Genomic DNA, 18,590 nt, shown 5'->3' with positions numbered 1-18,590 from the left:
AATTTTCAAGCACTGTTCTTTGCTAGAAGCAAAAATTCTACATTGTGAAACTGTAAGCTAGTAATACAGAATTTTCATCAAAACGGAATGGACCGTCCTAAATTCTGAGTGCATTGACTGAAGACTTTCTTTGAGCCACTGCTGGATGCAGGTATGCAAACAGCAATATGAACGGCTCAAGGGAACATTACTGGTAGGCCACGAATAATTCAATCTCTGAGTGCTTCAGAGCAAGTAAGGATGGCAGCAAGCTGTGTAATCCCACGTAGCTCAGACTCGTGGTGTGCTCTGCATGCAGGGAGTAAAAAGCAGAGCCATGAGAGACTAACAGCCTATATTTCAAACCTGCCCTCTGCTTAAGAGAGTCCCGTGTGAACTGACGAATATAGTGCAGGTTGTAACTGTATTTCTCAGTACTTGTGAGTGAAAGTGGGTTGCACTTTCACTGAGTGCTTATTGATATTTTTTTCCACATATGTGCATATGACAGCCAGGGGACAGAAGTTTAACTTGCTTTTGCGTGAGTGTTTCATGCATTCAGGTCACACAGTCAAATCCTGCAAAAATGAACTAAATATAAATAGAGAATAGCCCCATGTTGGAAACTTAGCTTGTCGGTGAGGTGTAGCTAGAGCAAGAGTTGTTCAGAAAGATCGCTGGGAAACGAAGGGTTTGCTGCTTGCAGAATCCTGTCCGGTGCTGTGTGCTGGTACCTGCAGCTGGGGGTGCTGAGGTGCCAATGACAGCAGCAGGCAGGATAACCTGAGAAATGGGTTTCTTGCTCACCATTAGGTGGCAGTCGAAAACAAAACACCCAAACTCCGCAAACCGGGAATTATGGTTCCTTGTCGAGACCTTTGTGCTAGGAACTTGTTTATAACTAGTGCTATTTTCCAATAAATAAATAGAGAATATATCTGAGCATTAAGTGCTCTTCCCTTTCCACTTGGGATAGGTGGGCTGCTCGATGCTCTCAGGGCCCCATCTAACAAATGTAAGAGGAAAACACCCACATCCAGAATTCTGTTAGAACTTCTGCAGTGTCTCTTCTTGTCATATTGGAACGCTTTTCCTGGAAGAATCGTACCCTCAGTGTGCTGAAAGAAATTGCTGCCTGCTTTTCAAATGGGCAGAATTCTCATATTGAAGCTGGCCAGGGATAGTGAGAGCAAATCACATTCCCTTCGTAAGCTGTGCGTGTGCCTGAATTGTGGCTGGAGCTGCATCAGCTGTTACGAAGTGTAGTAATGGGCATGATGGGCAGAAGCTAGAAATAAAATCAGAGCTTAGTCAAAGCTACCAAAATGCTGCTGCTTTTATAATTTTCTGATGCACAGCGTAAGCATGCCTGAGTGTTTGCGTACAGATTTGGCCTGAGCATGGACCACTGGTCCTCTGAATCCCTGCCTGTGGCAGACAGGCACTCTGCAGTCTTGCTGCAGGCTGATTACATCTTTTTTATTTGCTTGTTTGCTAATAAAAAGCACATCCTTCTAAAATCTAGCTGAAGAGCAAACAGTGTGCAGCTGTACAGCTGCTCTGGGGCTGTTCATATCTTGACTAAGCCAGAAGAGCATGTCAGCCCGCAGTTGACATAGTCTGAAGCAGTCATAGATGCGTGCCTCCGCTGGCACTGCTGGTGTCCCTTTGAGCATCCGCAAGGCAGGTTGGGCCTTCCCCACTCACCTCAGCTTAGCTTGTAATTGGGAGCCGCTTGTAGACAGGATCTGTGGCTTGGATAACAAATCATAGCAAGAAGTCTCAGAAGGTCTAGAAGGAAAGCTGAAACTATTTCCACAGGTGGATGTTAGGAATGGCAGTTGTGACTCTACTTACACCAAACCAATTCTTAGATTTCACCTTGAGCAGACCAAGCTCACCCCCAAGGCTTCCTGCCAATGCTCAGCAGGCAGTACGAGTGGCAGCAGTGTGCTCACGGGGAGGCATGCGGTGTGCTTCTGTACCGAGGGACATTCGTGGCCATGGGGACCTGCAGGTGCTTCCTGTGAGTCTATTCACATGAGTAAGGGTTTCTCTCTCAAGTAGCTGTAAGGGCCCTGCAGCAGTGTTTGGCACAAACCGGTTCAGCAGCTGCCACCAGAGCCACCAGTGGTAGTGCTGTGCTCTGAAGGATTCTGAGAAGAGCTGTGCGAACGCACAAGAGTCACAAACACACCCCACGGTGAGAGCCCTGCAGCCCAGCCTGATTCATTCCATGTGCCACAGCCTGAGCACTGTCACCAAGTGCCTACAAGGAGAACGACAGCGGGATAACAGGGAGCCTTTCAAACTACCAGGTAAATGTGTCATTGGCCAGGTATGCTCATTTAAGCTTAGCATTACCAAAAGCCTGAGGGACTGTGATTCCTAGAAACGTTTGCATCAAGACTGGCTGTTCCTTAAAAGGAAAAGGTAAAGATTGAGGGGCGGTCCTCCGGCACATATAGAGCAGCGGAACCTGGAGCCCCGTGCCTGCGCCAGAGGTGATGGGCATGAATGGAAACACGGGAGGTTCAGTCTGAAATCAGAAATACTCCAGAATTAGGGTGACTCCGCCCTGGCACGGGCTGCCCAGAGGCTGTGGGGTTCCCTCCTTGAAAACAGTCAGAAGCCACCTGGGTGTGTGCCTGGGCAGCCTGTGCCAGAAAGCTCTGCCCAAATAGGGATTGGGCTTCCAGAGGCCTTTTCTGATCTCTTCCATTCTGGGATATTTCTCTTGGCTTCAGGATCTACTGACACAACTCCGAACAGATGTCATTCTCTGCTGAGTTTCCTTAAACTCTTATTTTTGAGAAAGCAGAAGCAGTACTGCTTACCAGCGTGCCAGCTTACCGCTGTGTGGTAACAGTGGGTGAAGCCAGGGCGCTTCCTGATCAAGTTGCTATTCATTAATAGCAATTAACTTACATACCCTGATGTTGAGCTTCAGTAATCAAAACTGTTGGTTTCATTTTTTGTCAATACTCTTTAGGTAGCTAATATAGGACAAAATTATCCTCTGCCACAAAAACATCATGCATGAGCTGTACAAGAGAAACAAAACGAAATTATACCAGGTTGTTGCCTGCCTTCAAATCATATATAGAATTTCCTATGCGTTCAGTTTCTTCAAAAATTGATACAAATGTCCGAAAAATAAGCTGTCTACACTGCATGAAGACCAAGGTTAAAAATTAATTACTTTGAAAGCAACACAATCAAATCTAGTTTCTTTAGCATATATTTACACACAAATCAGAGCTCTTAAGACATTTTATAGATTCCTGTTGTGTTCTCAAGGCTGATCTTGACTACAAGCACTCTCATAGCAAACACTGGTAAAAGTTAAATAGGGCTTGAACCCAGCACAGATTATACATTTGCTGGTATCAGTTCTGATTTGTTTAGTTTCAGAGTTTTTACAGCTTAAGGACTGTGCTCCCAATGCCATTGGGCTTAATGCTGGGGGAGGAAGTGGTCCTGGCTCACGGTGAGCAGGAACAGCCATACTGAGGCAGGAGCTGCCCTTTGTCGGCTGAACAAAATCACGTTTCTGTTCAGGAAGGCTTTTACTGCATTTGACTTCACTAAGAACTGAAGCTTTCAGCAAGATGAGCTATTTTTGTTTAGGGCCCAGAGATTCCCAGACCTTCCTCCTTCTGAGGAGCAGCAGGCCTTGCCAGACCACGGCTCCCCACTATGCCCAGAGCTCACCAGCCGCTGCCATTCGCCCTCTCTGGGAGCCCAGCAGCGCTGAGCTGCAGGCCGCTGAGGCGTTCAGCCTAAAGCACAGCACACAGCACAGCAGCGGCTCCTTCCGGAGGATATTATTTTATCGGCTAACCGGCAGGAGCACTCTCACCGAGGAGCAGCATTTCCTTTGCTAGCATGGCTCAGAGTTCCCTTAGGAAACGTTTTCCCTGAAAGATTGCTCTTCAAATCGCATCAAATCAAATAGCATCATGTCACAGAAGCACTGCTAACAGAGACCGAGGAGGCGCAGTTACGCTGCTAGGTGAGCACACAGCCATCCGTACAGGGCTCCTCACAACACTTCTCTCCTGCACTTGGTGTCCTCTCCCACAGAGCTGCTACATCTGCTTATGCTGCTTATAAACAAACACAGCTGTCACCATCTCTCCACCTTATTTATTTTGTGCCTGAACGTAAAGCTGCACAAAGTGAAGAACTGGAATGAAGTAAATGGAAGCAATGAATGGGAGTCAGGATCTTCTGAGGTTCAGCTGAAGGCACTGCAAGATTTCCATTTATAGAGCTGAATTATTTCCTTATCTCTGGCGCATTTTTGGTAAAATGAATGCAGTGTTATTGCTCACGTGATAAAATTAACTGACACTAAAACCTAGAAAGTGTTGCTGAAACACAGGAAGTGCTCCAGGTTTCAAGCACTGAATTTAAGTTCTGATTGATTTGACTGGATGTGATGAAGTCAGTTTTGATTTCCCAGAGTGAAGTACAATCAAGCAGCTACAGCTACAATCAAGTAGCACAGCGCTGAGACACAGAACGCTAACTGGAGCTACACCCCTACAACACAAAACCCTCGGCTGCCCTTGGCAGCTCTCAGTCTTCTGTCTCACGGCAGTGCCGTGTGAGGTCAGTGCTGCCTAGGCAAGAAAGAAACCTTGTCATTTTGAACTTCAGTATGACAGCAGCTCTTATTTGCAGTTCCACCCACTCATTGTGCACAGGAAGAGTCTGATTATAAAAATGCATTTATGGAGGGCCTTACAAGCCTTGGGTTAGATAAACTGCAGCAGTACCCCATAGAGGTGCAGAGCAGACCTTCTTAAGGTTCGTGCAGCAGAAAACTGCTATTTCTGGGGACACAGTTGGTAACTCAGGAGCTCTAATGAGCCTCTGAAGACTTCTAAGGCCAGGAGATGTTGAAGGAGAAGAGCACAGCAATGGGTTCCCCTTTCGGTCAGTACACTTGCACTGAACACAGCCAGCATCTGTTTTTACTCCAGATAGTTTTGACAGACAGCGTATTTTAAGAAAAGAAAAAAAACACCACCAACAAAAAACCCGACGCAATGCATTACGTAGTAGTTAGTCAGTAATTGTCACTAAGTTGCTTGCTTTGGCTGATCAAACAGGACATTTTGTCCCATGTGACACACTCCGCATTCCCAATAAAATCTCCACCAGACTGACTGATGGGATAACCTACAGCAGAACTGCATTGATCTGGAGTGGCAGCTGGAGGCCAGACTGGCTCTGCTAAGACACTTCTCTTGTCATTTTATTTAAACATTTGAAATTCTGTGATGTCTGAGCATTCACTGATTGTGCCCCACTCCTCACTGAGCAGATGCTGGCTGAGACAGCATCACTTCATCCTGTATGGCCACGAGAAAAGCAGGGGCTGAGTGTACCTGTGAGGTAGAAGATGATGTGTGCCTAGAGTCTGTGATACCTGCATCACAGGTGGATGTTCATCTACAGCATTAGGATACGTGCAGGATGTATCGTATGTATCCCAAGAGCAACAGCTACTGGTAAGTAACATTTGCTCCATTTGCTCCAAGTGATCAGTAGAATCTGTCTCTCTACCAACAATCTCTTGTATCAGATACAAAACCCTCCACTGTGAAGCCTTGAGGCTATATTGCAACAGACAACTCTATGTTCAGAGCAAAAAGCACTTTCTTCTTTTGTATAAAAATATACAACCAGTCACCAAAAGGTAAGTTACACATGAGATGAAAGCTGATCCAACTTAGGAGACAGGACTGTATTTTCTGGGCAATCTGATGTAGTACTTTATCGAGGGACTGGCAGCCCTGCCTGTGTCAGGGGGTTGGAACTTGGTGACCTTTGAGATCCCTTCCAACCCGAGCCATTCTATGATTCTATGATTTACTCATCAAAACTATGGCAGAGGACATAATCCCACTGTTAAATCAGTCTGAGGCACACACTAAAGGAAATAACTGCAGTGAATTTTTCAATTTCTGCCCAACACTTTTGGAATGCAGTTGGACTTTTCTAGATCCTCCTCCAAGGCAACGTATATATTTGCAATATTTCTTATTCATCATTCAGGACATGATGTTCCAGTACAGAATTCCTGATGTATCAATTAACTTGAGAGAGTTGGAAAGCTTACCTTGAAGTTGTGCACATAATGTTGACATTAAAAAAGAAAATGCTGCCAGCCATTTGTTGAAGTGCCAAAATGAAAGTGCTCTGCTCAGGCTCAAACCAGCCGCCTCATTGTTCCCATCCTATCTTACAAGATAATCAGGTATCCAGGCCATTCTCCACCCTTTCCTCATTTTCTCGGCAGGGAAGCATGAGATCAGCAGCTTTCTCCTCTTGTTCTCCCCCTCCCTCCCCCTTATAATGACTGGTATTTGTTTTGATTTGTTGGAATTCCTTTTCTTAAATAGAAAAAAAATCCTGGCATAGAAAATGAGGACATCTACAGCCTAAGGATGCTGTGTCTTGAGCCCCCCTGTAGTCAGACCTACTCTGTAGAATCATAATCAGCACTTACATCTTAGCTTTAAATCTTTGGTTTCTGCTCTGAATCGCATTATAGAAATTTCTTGTTGGCTGTAAAGGAAGCACAAGGAGCTGAACTTTGCTGGGCTAAGGAAAGTGAATCCTCTGTTGCGATTACAGAATCACAGAACAGTAGGGGATGGAAGGGACCTCTGAAAATCATCCAGTCCAAGAGCTCCGTTAGCAGGTTTATAATTGCTAACTTGATATTCCAGCATTTCGTGAGCTCTCTGGAAGTAGGAGGTGTTAGTGGCACAGAAATGTTTACATAGACCACCCAGCATCCTAAGACTTAAGCCTATTGCTGCCAGGAACGTAAACATAGGAGAAATACAAATAGCTACCCAAGCAGGATTTAAAAGAGTCAAAATTCTAAACAAAAATAGGAAACAGTTTGGATGACTACACAAACGTTCCATTAAAATCCATTTTGGGACTGTTAAGCTCCCATTTCGCAGTTTGGTTACCACTTCAAGTCTTTCTGGCTGTATAGTTTTCAGCAATGTCAGATGATAAACAACATACAGCTTGTGTTTATTTCCTCTGTCAAAAATCATGAATTGTATCTGAACCTATCAGAAAACAAGTATTAGCCACAGAAAAAAATGACAGGACACAACTTTGGGGATGCAGAATTCCTCCCGCTAAAGCCTTCTGTGCTTTGTTCATACTAGTTCTGATGATGTCTCTGTTACCAGTCTCTCCTGCCATGCTTTCCTAGCTGTATGACATGGGGGCTAATGACAAATTGATAGGAGAAGAGTTCCTGGCCACAAGCTAATTCACGCTATTCAAGGCCAGACAGGCCAACGAGAGAAGTGTCTGAAGCGTGGCATGAGTAGCCGCCGTTGTGGCAGGACAAGGTGTCCTTTAACTACTGGCAGAACAACAGAGTAAAAGAGCTTGAGGGCAAACTGACTCCCAGCCATAAATTCTGTTCTGTTCTATTCTAACAACATTTCCTGGTACATCTAATGGCAGAGTGGCACAGAGGGTGATACTGCATTACAATTCATGCTTTCAGCCTGTCACTGCTGCCCTGTATTGCCTCATTTCAGTTTGCCTTAATTTTTTGGTCTTATTTCCACCTGTTTTTTGGAGTAATTTTTATTATTCTCTCAAAACTGCTAGGCAATGTACCCCCATATGTAGAGTAACATGAAGAGATTGGAAAAAGTGACACATTTCTAACCGTTAAACTTTTATGTATTAATTGATTTTTTTAAAAAACTGCACTTGTTTCTACAGTAATAGCTGGATTCCTTTCTCATTTCGTATTCCTTCCCTCCCCCCTTGGCAGACACCCGCCCTTCCCTTGAGGACTTAAGGAGGAAGGGAGGGAGGCAGGGCAAGCTTTCCACCCTGCGGCAGAACCAAGCAGTGCCTCCAGCAGGAGGGAGCTGTGTCCTGCTGAGGACTCTCTGCCTATGGGTTTAGTGGATTTCAGTTGCATGCCATGACAGATTATGCTGTGGATTATTTTCAGATACGTGTAGGAGAGGCATTTCAAGGTATTTTGCCTTTTAATCCTTATTTAGGAAAAGCCTTTCAACATAACTTTGTGGTGTGCCTTTGGTAATGCCTATGATAAAGGTGTGTGCCAAATACTACATTGTGTTACTGATAGACAAATGCTGTAGTTTAGAGCCTGGTTATGTGTGGTACCAATTCTTTTTCTGTGAGTTACTGCCCTGAATTGTCAATGGATTTCAGAAAGGAAATGTAAGCAAAATGTTCAAGCAATGAGAAATAAAATAATGGCCTCTGGATAAAACCCACTGTATTCTACTATAATTGTATCAATTGTATAATCTCATAAAATATAAGGCTTACTAAAGAAAAGAATAAGAGACATACTTTACCTGTGTGAAAATTCTCCCCATCAGATATCTGAAGGAAGGAAGTTTATATTCTAAAAACAGGAGTAGTTGGTATACAATAAAATAAAATCAGTAGCTGTTGCTACATGACTTCTACTGGATTCATTGTGATACGTCTTCAGGCTCCTTTAGACAATTACTGAGCTTGCCTTACCCATCTAGCTGCCAAAGTCTTCCATCCCTTAGTAATTCAAAATGTTCTTAGTTCAGAAATGGCTCCATCACTGCTTTTATTTTGGCCTTGTCTTTTACTGTGTTGTGCTTGAATCATGGCTGTGTAATTTGTTTCACCACAGAACATAAAAAACAGACTATTAGGAATAACAGATCAGCCTGTCCATTATAGAGGGTACAGTCTGCTAATGAAATTATGGACCAGAAGCTCACATCCTTGTAGCATGCTTTAGTCAGGTTCGTTAAAGCATAGGGGATAAGTTTAGTTTTTTGTTCAGCTGAATCTGAAGCTTTGAACAAATGACTTTCCAAACTAATTCTTATGACTGCAAAAATGAAAGGCCATTTTAATAGCGTTTGAAAAACAATATATATTTTAATTATATCCAACTAGGAAGTCAATATTTAGTATTCTCAGCTTAAGGGGACAAATATTGGGCTTTCTCTATAAATGATTAAACATTCAGTGAAATTAAATCAGCTCTAAAACTTGAAGTTTCTGTACAGGCCTAGATATTTTCTTATGTTTACAGTCCTAATGACCATATAATCTCTGAGCTATTTTAACAAATATGTTTTGTTTGGATGGAGACTCTCTGTGACATGCACCTGAGTGCAACATGCAAAGGAAATGCTGAGCTGGCAGAGGGTTCATTTTCATTCCAGGGAAATCTCTTCAGTGGATGGCAATAGAGTGCACAGAAAAACTGTTTCCCTCTTTCCTCCTTTCACATCCTCACAAGATAAACATACCATCTTGGGAAATAATACGTTTGCTAAGTCTCCGTACGTAATTACCAGTTGAGAAGGAACCAACTGCAGTACCTCCGGAGATGGAAGGATCGGCTCAGGGAGGCGGAAGGACCCACAGTGCTGTTGCAGGTGGTGGTGGGTGCCGAGAAATCAAAGGCTTCCTCCTGGAGCCAGAAGAGAAGATTTCTCAGTCACTGAATCAAAGTCACTTTTGTCACAATTACAGAAACTAATTTCACGTACTATTTTCAGCAATGTGTTTTTCACTGAAACTTTGTATGTGAGAGCCAGCTCCTCTGAGATGCCTTTGAAAACATTATCTGCAAGCAACATTGATAGGATTTTAAAGCAAATTTCAAAATTCATGTAATATAGTATCTAAAATCTTAACAGTGTGCCCCTAGCTGATGCAGTGGAAAAGAAGAATGAGCACAAGGCCTGTGATCAGACCAAAACTTGGTACCCAATAAAATGGTTAATCTCCATACAAGACAGAGATAATGTCACATGCACAAATGGACCAGGATCACGGCTCTCATTCCTTCATCCACATCAACAGTAGAGAAAATTATTGCACTAAGTTACCACTGTCTGCAGAACAATGAACATACTACCAACAGCCAGCACTGCAGCTTCTTGAAACTCTGCTAGAAATGTTTTCTAAACTGGCCTTGTATTTTATTCAGGATAAGTTCTACTTTTATCATTGAAGAATTTAATTTGAGAAAAAAAAGTAACAATTGTATTTTTTTGTTATTGTTGTTATTTATATATCTGAGGTGATGGATAAAATGGGATAAAATCATCAAATACATCCTCCTGTTTAACCATATTTTCTAACTATAAAGATAGCGTTGTCTCACAAGTGGTATTAGTATTACAGATGTGTATTTCATACAGCTTGAAAGTGCTTTCTGTTTTACATTTGCATATCTCAGTGCAATAATCCTATCTCGATAAGTATGTATATGCACAGATAAATTAAACCAGCCACATCAAAATCAGACTAGAGATAATAAAGCATAGGGAAATGTGAAGTTGGCATCATGTGAGTTTAAAAGTTCTTTATTTAGCTTGTGGTGCACTGATACCATCAGTACAACAGGCATAAGTTTCAGCTTCAAAAAGTGCCTGATATAGTAAAATTTTTGAATGTTTACGATAGCTGTTGTTTTGGCATAAGAGATTGCCTCGTGGAGTTGCAGTGGGCAGTGTGTTTTAGTATTTGGTTGGCAATCTGATCAACGTGAAAAAATGTAGAAGAAAAGCTTCTCAAGTTTTGTGTGCTTGTGCACTAGAGATTATCAGTATGATTTGTATGTTGGAAAATATAGTACACGCTAAGGCTCAGGCAGGACATTAATGTGCCCATCATATGTCCCATTCTTCATTTCTTCATAAGCTTCCTCATTACAATGAGCTGGCAGGAGGAGGCTGCTATATTAGCAAATACTTTTTGCATGTTTGTGTAGGTAGGCACTACCGTAGCCACAGTGTCCCTGATAACTACTGCACCAGCACATACTTCTGTGCTTGTGTGGGTGAGCGTTAGTCTGGCCTTGATGCCCATGATAAGCACTGTCCCTCAGTCATAGCCAGCAGCCTTGAAGGAATTCAGAGTTCTTTCCACAGAAGGCTTGTGTCACTGCTTACAGGTTGTGTGCAAGCGGGTAGGAGAAGACGACTGCCCCAGGTTACAGAGATGGATGTAGCTAAACATTTAACAAACCTTGAGAATGAAAATAAACAGCCTCTATTGCAGTTTCCTTGGCGCCAATGTTCTTCCTGTTAGAGCACAGATTTTGGCAAGAGGCTGGGATAAGCACTGTGGCAGGCTGCTCTTCCTCGTGCTTTGGAGCAATGCCTGACTGGCTGGTGACAGCCATCAGTTGTCATCAGCTAAACCACTTTCATGCGTTTTTTTTTTTTCCAACTTATCAAACTGTTTGTTTCTCTGCTGGTTCATGGTTCATAGATCTGCCTTCCCGAGCTGCTTACTAATCACTGACTCTTTTTGCCTTCCCTGCCGCTCCTCCAGCTTTGTCAGCTGTTCCACGCTGCCTATTGCCCTTCTACTGTATCTTTTTGTTTCTTTCAACATACACAATATCAGTATAGTTAAGATGTCTGGTCCAAAGACTTCTGAGGGCTGAAAAGCATTTCAATTGCATACAGAGATTTACCTTAAGGACATCTGTCTGTTTGCAGCACAGACCATAGCTTAATGAAGGACATATTTTAGTTTTTTGGTTACATTAAAGTGCTGGTCTCAAGCCAGATCCTGACAAGGATCACCATTCTCATGAAACCAATCAGTATAACTGCAATTCATTTAGAGCTCTGTAAGCAGACAGATGAAAACTACATGGCTTGGTACATGATACGATCTCAATCCTGAAAAAAAAATACGGTTCTTCAAAACTCTGCACTGAAGATTAGGTTTTTAACAACGCCAACACAGGATGTATCACCCATGCTCCATTGTAGTAAAAGTTCAGTTTCGACTGGAAGCTGCATTTTGATTTTCCACCTCAAATTTAATGATACTGAAGTAAGCTCGTGCCTTTGCTGTGGTAAAAAAAAGGTTTTACATAAGTAAAAACTGAAAAGTTGTGTCACATACACTGAATACAGCTATGAAGATACCTCCTTGGTGATGGCCTCAAAAAAGCCTTCCCATGGACTAAATCAAGTGATGACAAAAATGGTATGGCAGGGGTGCAGTGCTTACTTTCACTCCTTGTAAATCAGAGTGACAAGGTATTATTCTATGGCATTCCCCAGAGAGAATCCTCCATATGGTCTCAGCAGAGATTTACAGAGGCAAGCAAGATGACTAAACAATAAGCAAAATAATATGCTAAGAAGCTCTATCTAATATTGGAGTAAAAGGAAACAAAATAATCTAACTGGGGCTAAGACCCACTTTGCTCTGAATTTGTAATAAGAATTCAAAAACCTTTGTTAACACTTAGGCACCTTACACTGCTGCTCTGATAATCCCAGCACAGATTATTCTGCAAGGTCTTGCACGGCTGTTTCAAAACGCTGCACTCACAGTCATTCCACAGCAGCAGGAACAATGCGGTTGGAAGCCATAAATGTCTTTAGAGCCTACCCTTTCTAACAAGGCTTCTACATTTAATCTGTAAGTTTCAGGGAGACATCCCATATCCTGTAATATAACCAGGCCAACCAGATCAGCTGAACAACCAGCCTTCAAGAACGAAATTATTGCTATAAAAATGGCATTAAAATTATACTCACTAGCATACTAGAAACCTGTCAAGGCTTTGTGCCTTTTTAGATACAGACTGCTTCAATATGAAATACAACTCAACATATGGCCTCTTTCTCAATTGCTACAGCTTTAAGGAAAGTTAAAAAATCTACCTTTCATCTATGCTTGGTCTAATAGACATTAAGATAAAAATATTTGATGTGGGCTAGATGCAGAAGGTAACCCAGCTGGTAACTTTCCATCTTGTCAGGAACATTAAGCCCACTCCCTGAAATAAATTCTTGCTCAGTTTCATATGTCTCCTTGGGCTAAATACTCTCTTGCAGGGAGATGGAAGAAGACAGATTAATCAACAACCAGAGAGACCAGGCTCAAAAATACTCTGGCAGAGATTAGGGCATAAATTGGCACAGTGCCTTGAAGTGAATTACATCCATGCCACTGGACTTAGTGGCCTTCCTCATATGGCTTACTATATATTCTTACATTGACTTGGTAGCTATCTCCATTTATTTACTTTTTTTCCTCAAGCATCTTCAAAATACAAATATCATAACTATTAGAAGATTTCTAGTAATGGCATGTTTGGAACTCAGAAGCTCTGTCTCTTACTTAATTTGGCTTTTATCCCTCTCTTTACTAGCCATTTTGGATTCACTTTGCTGTTCTTTGTCCTACCCATCCAGTTTCCTGGTACAAATTTCTAGCAACTCACTGTAAGCACCGACGTTTGATCAGCTCTGAGCTTTGAGAAGACTTCAGAGGAAGTTGATGAATGTGAATTCCATACAGAAAAGCACTAAATTATGAGAAAAAATATTCAGAACACAGTTCAGACTTGAACTGGAACTGAGTTTCTGCCAGCAGACTGACTTTGTGCTGGCTGGCAAGGAAGCTCCATTGTTTGGTATCATCTATCACACCATGAGAAGCTGAATTGTGTAAGTTAGTATTGGTTCAGAAAGCACAGCTGTCTTGCTAGTAATAGCCAGCACTAAACTAAACTGTTTTCAGAGCTGCTGAAATATCCCATGTTCTATTTTTTGTTTGCAGCATGAAAGCTTTTATTTGGGATATGACAAATGGGATTTCTGTGACCTCAGCTCAGCTCTATCTGCTGATAGAGACATTATTTTTGGCTGTAATGCCACTATCGCTTTAAATAATTTAGATTGGAAACATTCAGGATGAATTTCACAAGGAGATGCTGGCATTGGAAATCATCAAGTTTCCTATGGCATCCAGACCCGGGACACTGTCTAGAAGGATGAAGTTCCCACTCCGTCTTGTACATAAGGAAAGGCTGTGCATGTCTACTTGAGAAACTCAGCTACCACAGGGACTGTCTGCAGTGCAGTGCAGACTTCTCAGCTAACTTCAGATTAGCTGGCTGAGACCCACTAGAAATCCAGCTTTGGCACATGAGCCCCTGTAGATATGCCTGTCCGGTCACCCTGGTTGCGATGTGAGCCATCAGATCAGCTCTTGGACTGTGAACTCAAGCAATGAAAAAAAATCATGACAGGCTGATAACAAATAAAAGATCCACAAACTGCGCTCTTTGACCCTGAGACAGCAAAGTCACACCGTGTTTTTCAGACTTGAGACATGCTTGTTAGCAAGAAAATTCCTAACGTGAAAGTTGTCAGGGAACTGTCAAACTTCAAGAAAGTTGGTTTGGAGAAAAAAAAAAAATGGCATTGCAAAGCTCACTGCAAACTGAGAGCAGCTGACAACATTCGAATTGAAGAAACTGAGGACCCTTTTGATCCTGGATTTGTTGCATGCTTATGTTTCTGTTAAACACCATTACAGCCAGTGCCTGGTCCATTTCCATCCATTCAAAATATAAAATGCCTCCTGTTATAGCCAGTGATGGTATGTTTCTGAGTCAGCTTATAGATGGGGCACTGGAAAGACTGCTAGTTTTAGCTTTTGGAAAACAGCCAGCACTCAGACTTTGTAAATCACTGAAAGCTCGGTTACTTACTGAAATGGCTGACAAAGTTGACCATCCTATTCTCTGAGCACCATGCTTTTATCACCAAATGCACCGCCACACTGGAGTGTAACTAAGTTTCAATGGAAAACAAAATTATAGAAAGGCTGAGGAGATCAAATTCACATCCCACCCTTGGGAATTTCTACCTACCAAAGCTGGAAGAGCTGCGATGAAGAAGGCTGCACAGCTGCTACCCACATTGAACATTCTGGTGGAGGAAAAATCGCTCTATTAAAGTTACTCACACCCAACTGTTTTGTTGGGTTTTTTGTTCATTCGTTTGTTTGTTTCCTTAAGGAGGATCTCTCACAGAATTTGCTGCAGAGGAAAAATAAACAAGTCAACATTAGTTAAGGCAAGTAATACATTTTTCTTGGAAGTAATCGTAGATCTGCTGAGATACTTGCAAATCTTCACTGATTTTAGCAGGCCAGAATCTTAACCACTTTTGACAAAAAGGAAATGAGCTCCCTAGGATGGCAAGTCATTTCATTTTTCATGTACTTAAGTAGAGGAATTTGAAGAAGGTCGAGAGGCATCCTCCCTAACATGTATTTAGTGAAACACAGTTACTACCCCAGGCCTCTTAACAGCCTACAAATTAGGTAGAAATCTCAGCTGTTTTCTGACCTCACATATTGTCTCAGGTTTGCTATCAGCAACCCCAGCTTACAGAGCTACGACCTGATCCTGGGCCTGATCACTCCTTGTAGAAAGACTTCACCTTCTCCATGCCTTCATTCTCCATGAAGTCCTGCAAAATGGAGAAGTCAGAGAAAAAGGTAAGTAAGAAATAAAATGCTTCATTTTCAATAAATGAAATAGTCTAATCAAATGCAATGAGAAAGAGCCTTGCAGAAATGTTTTTATAACGCACAGGATGTTGAAACAAAAATGTTAGTCATAGAGGACAATCACTGTAGCAAGTCAAGTGTTCAAGTGTTGAGTTGGAAAGAACGATACAGAACCAGATGCAGTCTGTGAATCAGCAACTCTGGAATGCCAGCACAGAAAGAATGGCAGTAATGATCCAAGAGGACACACAAAGGCACACAGAAATTGTTCCAAGATCATTTTAGCAAAGCACATGTTAGTAATATATATATATTCCTGTGATGGCAATGTCTTAGGCTCCTATTAGCTTAGTTCCTCAAAGCATTAACTGAGGTCAAACAGAGTTCCTGAGATCCTGTAGGTAAAAGCTTCTGCTAATCACTGGGGCAAAATTAAAAACCAAACTAACTAAAAGCCCCACTTTATTAAAAATACATATTGTCGGAGCATGGAGGAAAACCTCTGACAATGCTTACTTTCCAAAATCTAAATTCTGTTGGCTGAATTCTGCTCTAGTTGGCACTGAAATGGGCTGAGAATGAGCAGAAAGCAGTGATTCCATATTCCTGGCACGCTGGTGCCAAACACAGGATTCCTTTTAGTGGGTGAAGATGAGAGACATGCTGTGGGCAAGGGAAGCACTTGTCCCCAGCTAACTTGCAAGCTAACTTTGGCTGCTTGCTGAATACTCTTAGGATAGATGTGGGACCAGTAGGAGAGCTTGGCATGCATCCTCACCCTCACCCTCACCCTGCTGATTGTTCTCTCTCCTTAGCAATGGGGTGTACAATTACTGTAGTACCCAGACTTCATTATTAAACATCTTTCTGACTCTAAAATAAACGACACTTATACAGGCAGTCCTCACACAGTTAGACACTTATACAGTTAAATGGTGCTTACGCCCTTTTCCTTTTGGCCATCACTCATTACTTCACTCCCAGGGAGGGTGAGGGATACCACCTGGACCATTTGAATTCATGGCCCCTGAGTTCTAGAGAAGAAATAAGAAAGAAAACATGAAATTTCTGTTTCTATAAAGGTGAAGAGCGTATGATACTGTTGGAAGATTTATCTATTGTAGAATTAAGTTCTACTTCAGGAAATTGTGTACGGGCTAGAATATAATGGAACACCTCTCCTACAAGGACAGGCTGGGAGAGCTAGGGCTGTGCAGCCTGGAAAATACAAGGTTCTGAGGTGACCTGATGGCCCCCTTTCAGTGTCTAAAGAGGGGCTGGAAGAAAGAAGGGGGCAGAATCTTTAGCAGGGTCTGAGATGACAAGATAAGGAAAAATTGTTTCAAACTTAAAGTGATGAGATTTATGTTGGATATAAACAAAAACTCCTTTACAGTAAGGGTGGTGAGGCACTGGAACAGGTTGCCCAGAGATGTGGTGGAAGCCCCATCCCTGGAGATGCTCAAGGCCAGACTGGACCAGACTCTGAGTTAGCTGATTGAGCTGTGGATGCTGTTCATTGCAGGGCAGCTGGACCAGATGGCCCTTAAAGGTCCCTTCCAACTCTAAGGATTTTATGATTCTATGCTTCTACTTCACTCCAAATGTCACCTACTGATTTTATGGTCAATATTCTTTTTCTTTCCTTTTCACATTGAACACTGAGGAAAAAAAACATTGATTTATAAAATCTCACAAGAACTTTTCCTCCAAACTTCAACCCATAAGAAATTGTAAAGGACTTTATCTTGGTTAACTCTGTCAGCTGACCGAGTGCATGCCCTGCCCTGCTCAGCATACAAGGAGACCATTGTTAATAGTCAGAAAACACCTCAACACTTCATACAAAAATCACACAGAAAGACCTTCATGGCAACTAGATGTGTCAGCTGGCAAGGCAAAGACTGACAGTGATGGGAAGCTTACCCTGTGTGTTTATAATTACCACAAATACTGCTCAGGATATTTTTACTTCTTTTTCTTGAGACTGCTGTCAGCAAATTCCTTATGGCTTCCACAGTCTACTGGTACTTGCATTTTTCTTTAAATCCTAGCGTTATGATGGAGCAATATTCCTGTCACCAAGGAAGCAGTAGTTGGGTTGTTGCTTTTTTTTTTTATAATGTTTGTTTATTTCATTTAGAAATAGTTCTAGCTTTGACTAGTTTCCTGAGTTACTTTGGTCAAGTTCAGAATAGCAATGCTGTGCTATTTTCAGAGAATGGGATAGTAACTGCTGCTTTTGCCTATGGCAGTGAAATCCCTGTGTGCCATTTGGATGAAGATAAGACAGGAAAAAAAGAAATACAGTGAGAATTTCTATTCATTCCACTGCTCAGTTGAAAAGTCCCACTCAAGATGGTGAAGTGTTCCAGCACAGATTTTAATCAGAAGGAGAACATTGTTTTAGCAAACAATTGCAAAAGCACTCTTCCTTAGAAGGCTGCTGTGCTGTGCTCTGAGGTACATTCTTTTCAGTCCCACTGTGCACAAAAACAGAGGGAAATTTAATAATGCTCTGTGTGGGCAATTTGCACTCGTTGAAATTACAGTTGTAGTTGTGTGACTGAAAGGAACAATGCAAGACTTCTACCACTGCTAATGAATCTGGGACCTAACTTGGAGAGGCCACTGGTAGGGTGAGAAAGTTATGTCTATCCCAGCTGCTGCACAGATTGCTTACATATGTGACAAAAACGTAAGTGTGAGCAGTGAGGACACCTGTGTGCCTGACCTATTGCTTCTTCAAGAACAATGTGCAAGTAATTGGCAGTGTTACACTGAACTGAACTGTTAGAAGCATAAGATTATGTTTCCTTTTACAAAGTATGAGGGCATTTTATATATTTCAAGAGCTTTCTCATGTTCTGAGTATGAAAGGAAACTGCTGAAACCTCTGTTATTTTTGTTTGAATTATTGTCCTATAATATGGAAACACGAGCTTGATCCTGCTCGATATCTCTTGAAAAAACATGAAATAATGCAAATCAAAACCAAAACCAAATCAGAATAAAGAACAGTCATGTATTTTTCACATGCCGCTGACCCGCTCTACTGTCTAAATACATACAGTCAGTGTATGATCTTTCTCTTTCAGTTCATGGCTTGTTTAGATAACAGATGCTTTGCTCTCCAATGGAAAAGGTGGAAAAGAAGTAGAACAAAATGCAAAAAAGTCACAACCAAACAACAAACCCTATGCCTAATGCTTGTATTTGAAGATCAAATAAAATAG

The sequence above is a fragment of the Tetrao urogallus genome, assembly GCF_951394365.1.
Source record: "Tetrao urogallus genome assembly, chromosome: 7".
NCBI lineage: Eukaryota > Metazoa > Chordata > Aves > Galliformes > Phasianidae > Tetrao > Tetrao urogallus.
The sequence above is the reverse complement of the archived record's forward strand: the minus strand, read 5'-3'. Positions refer to the sequence as shown.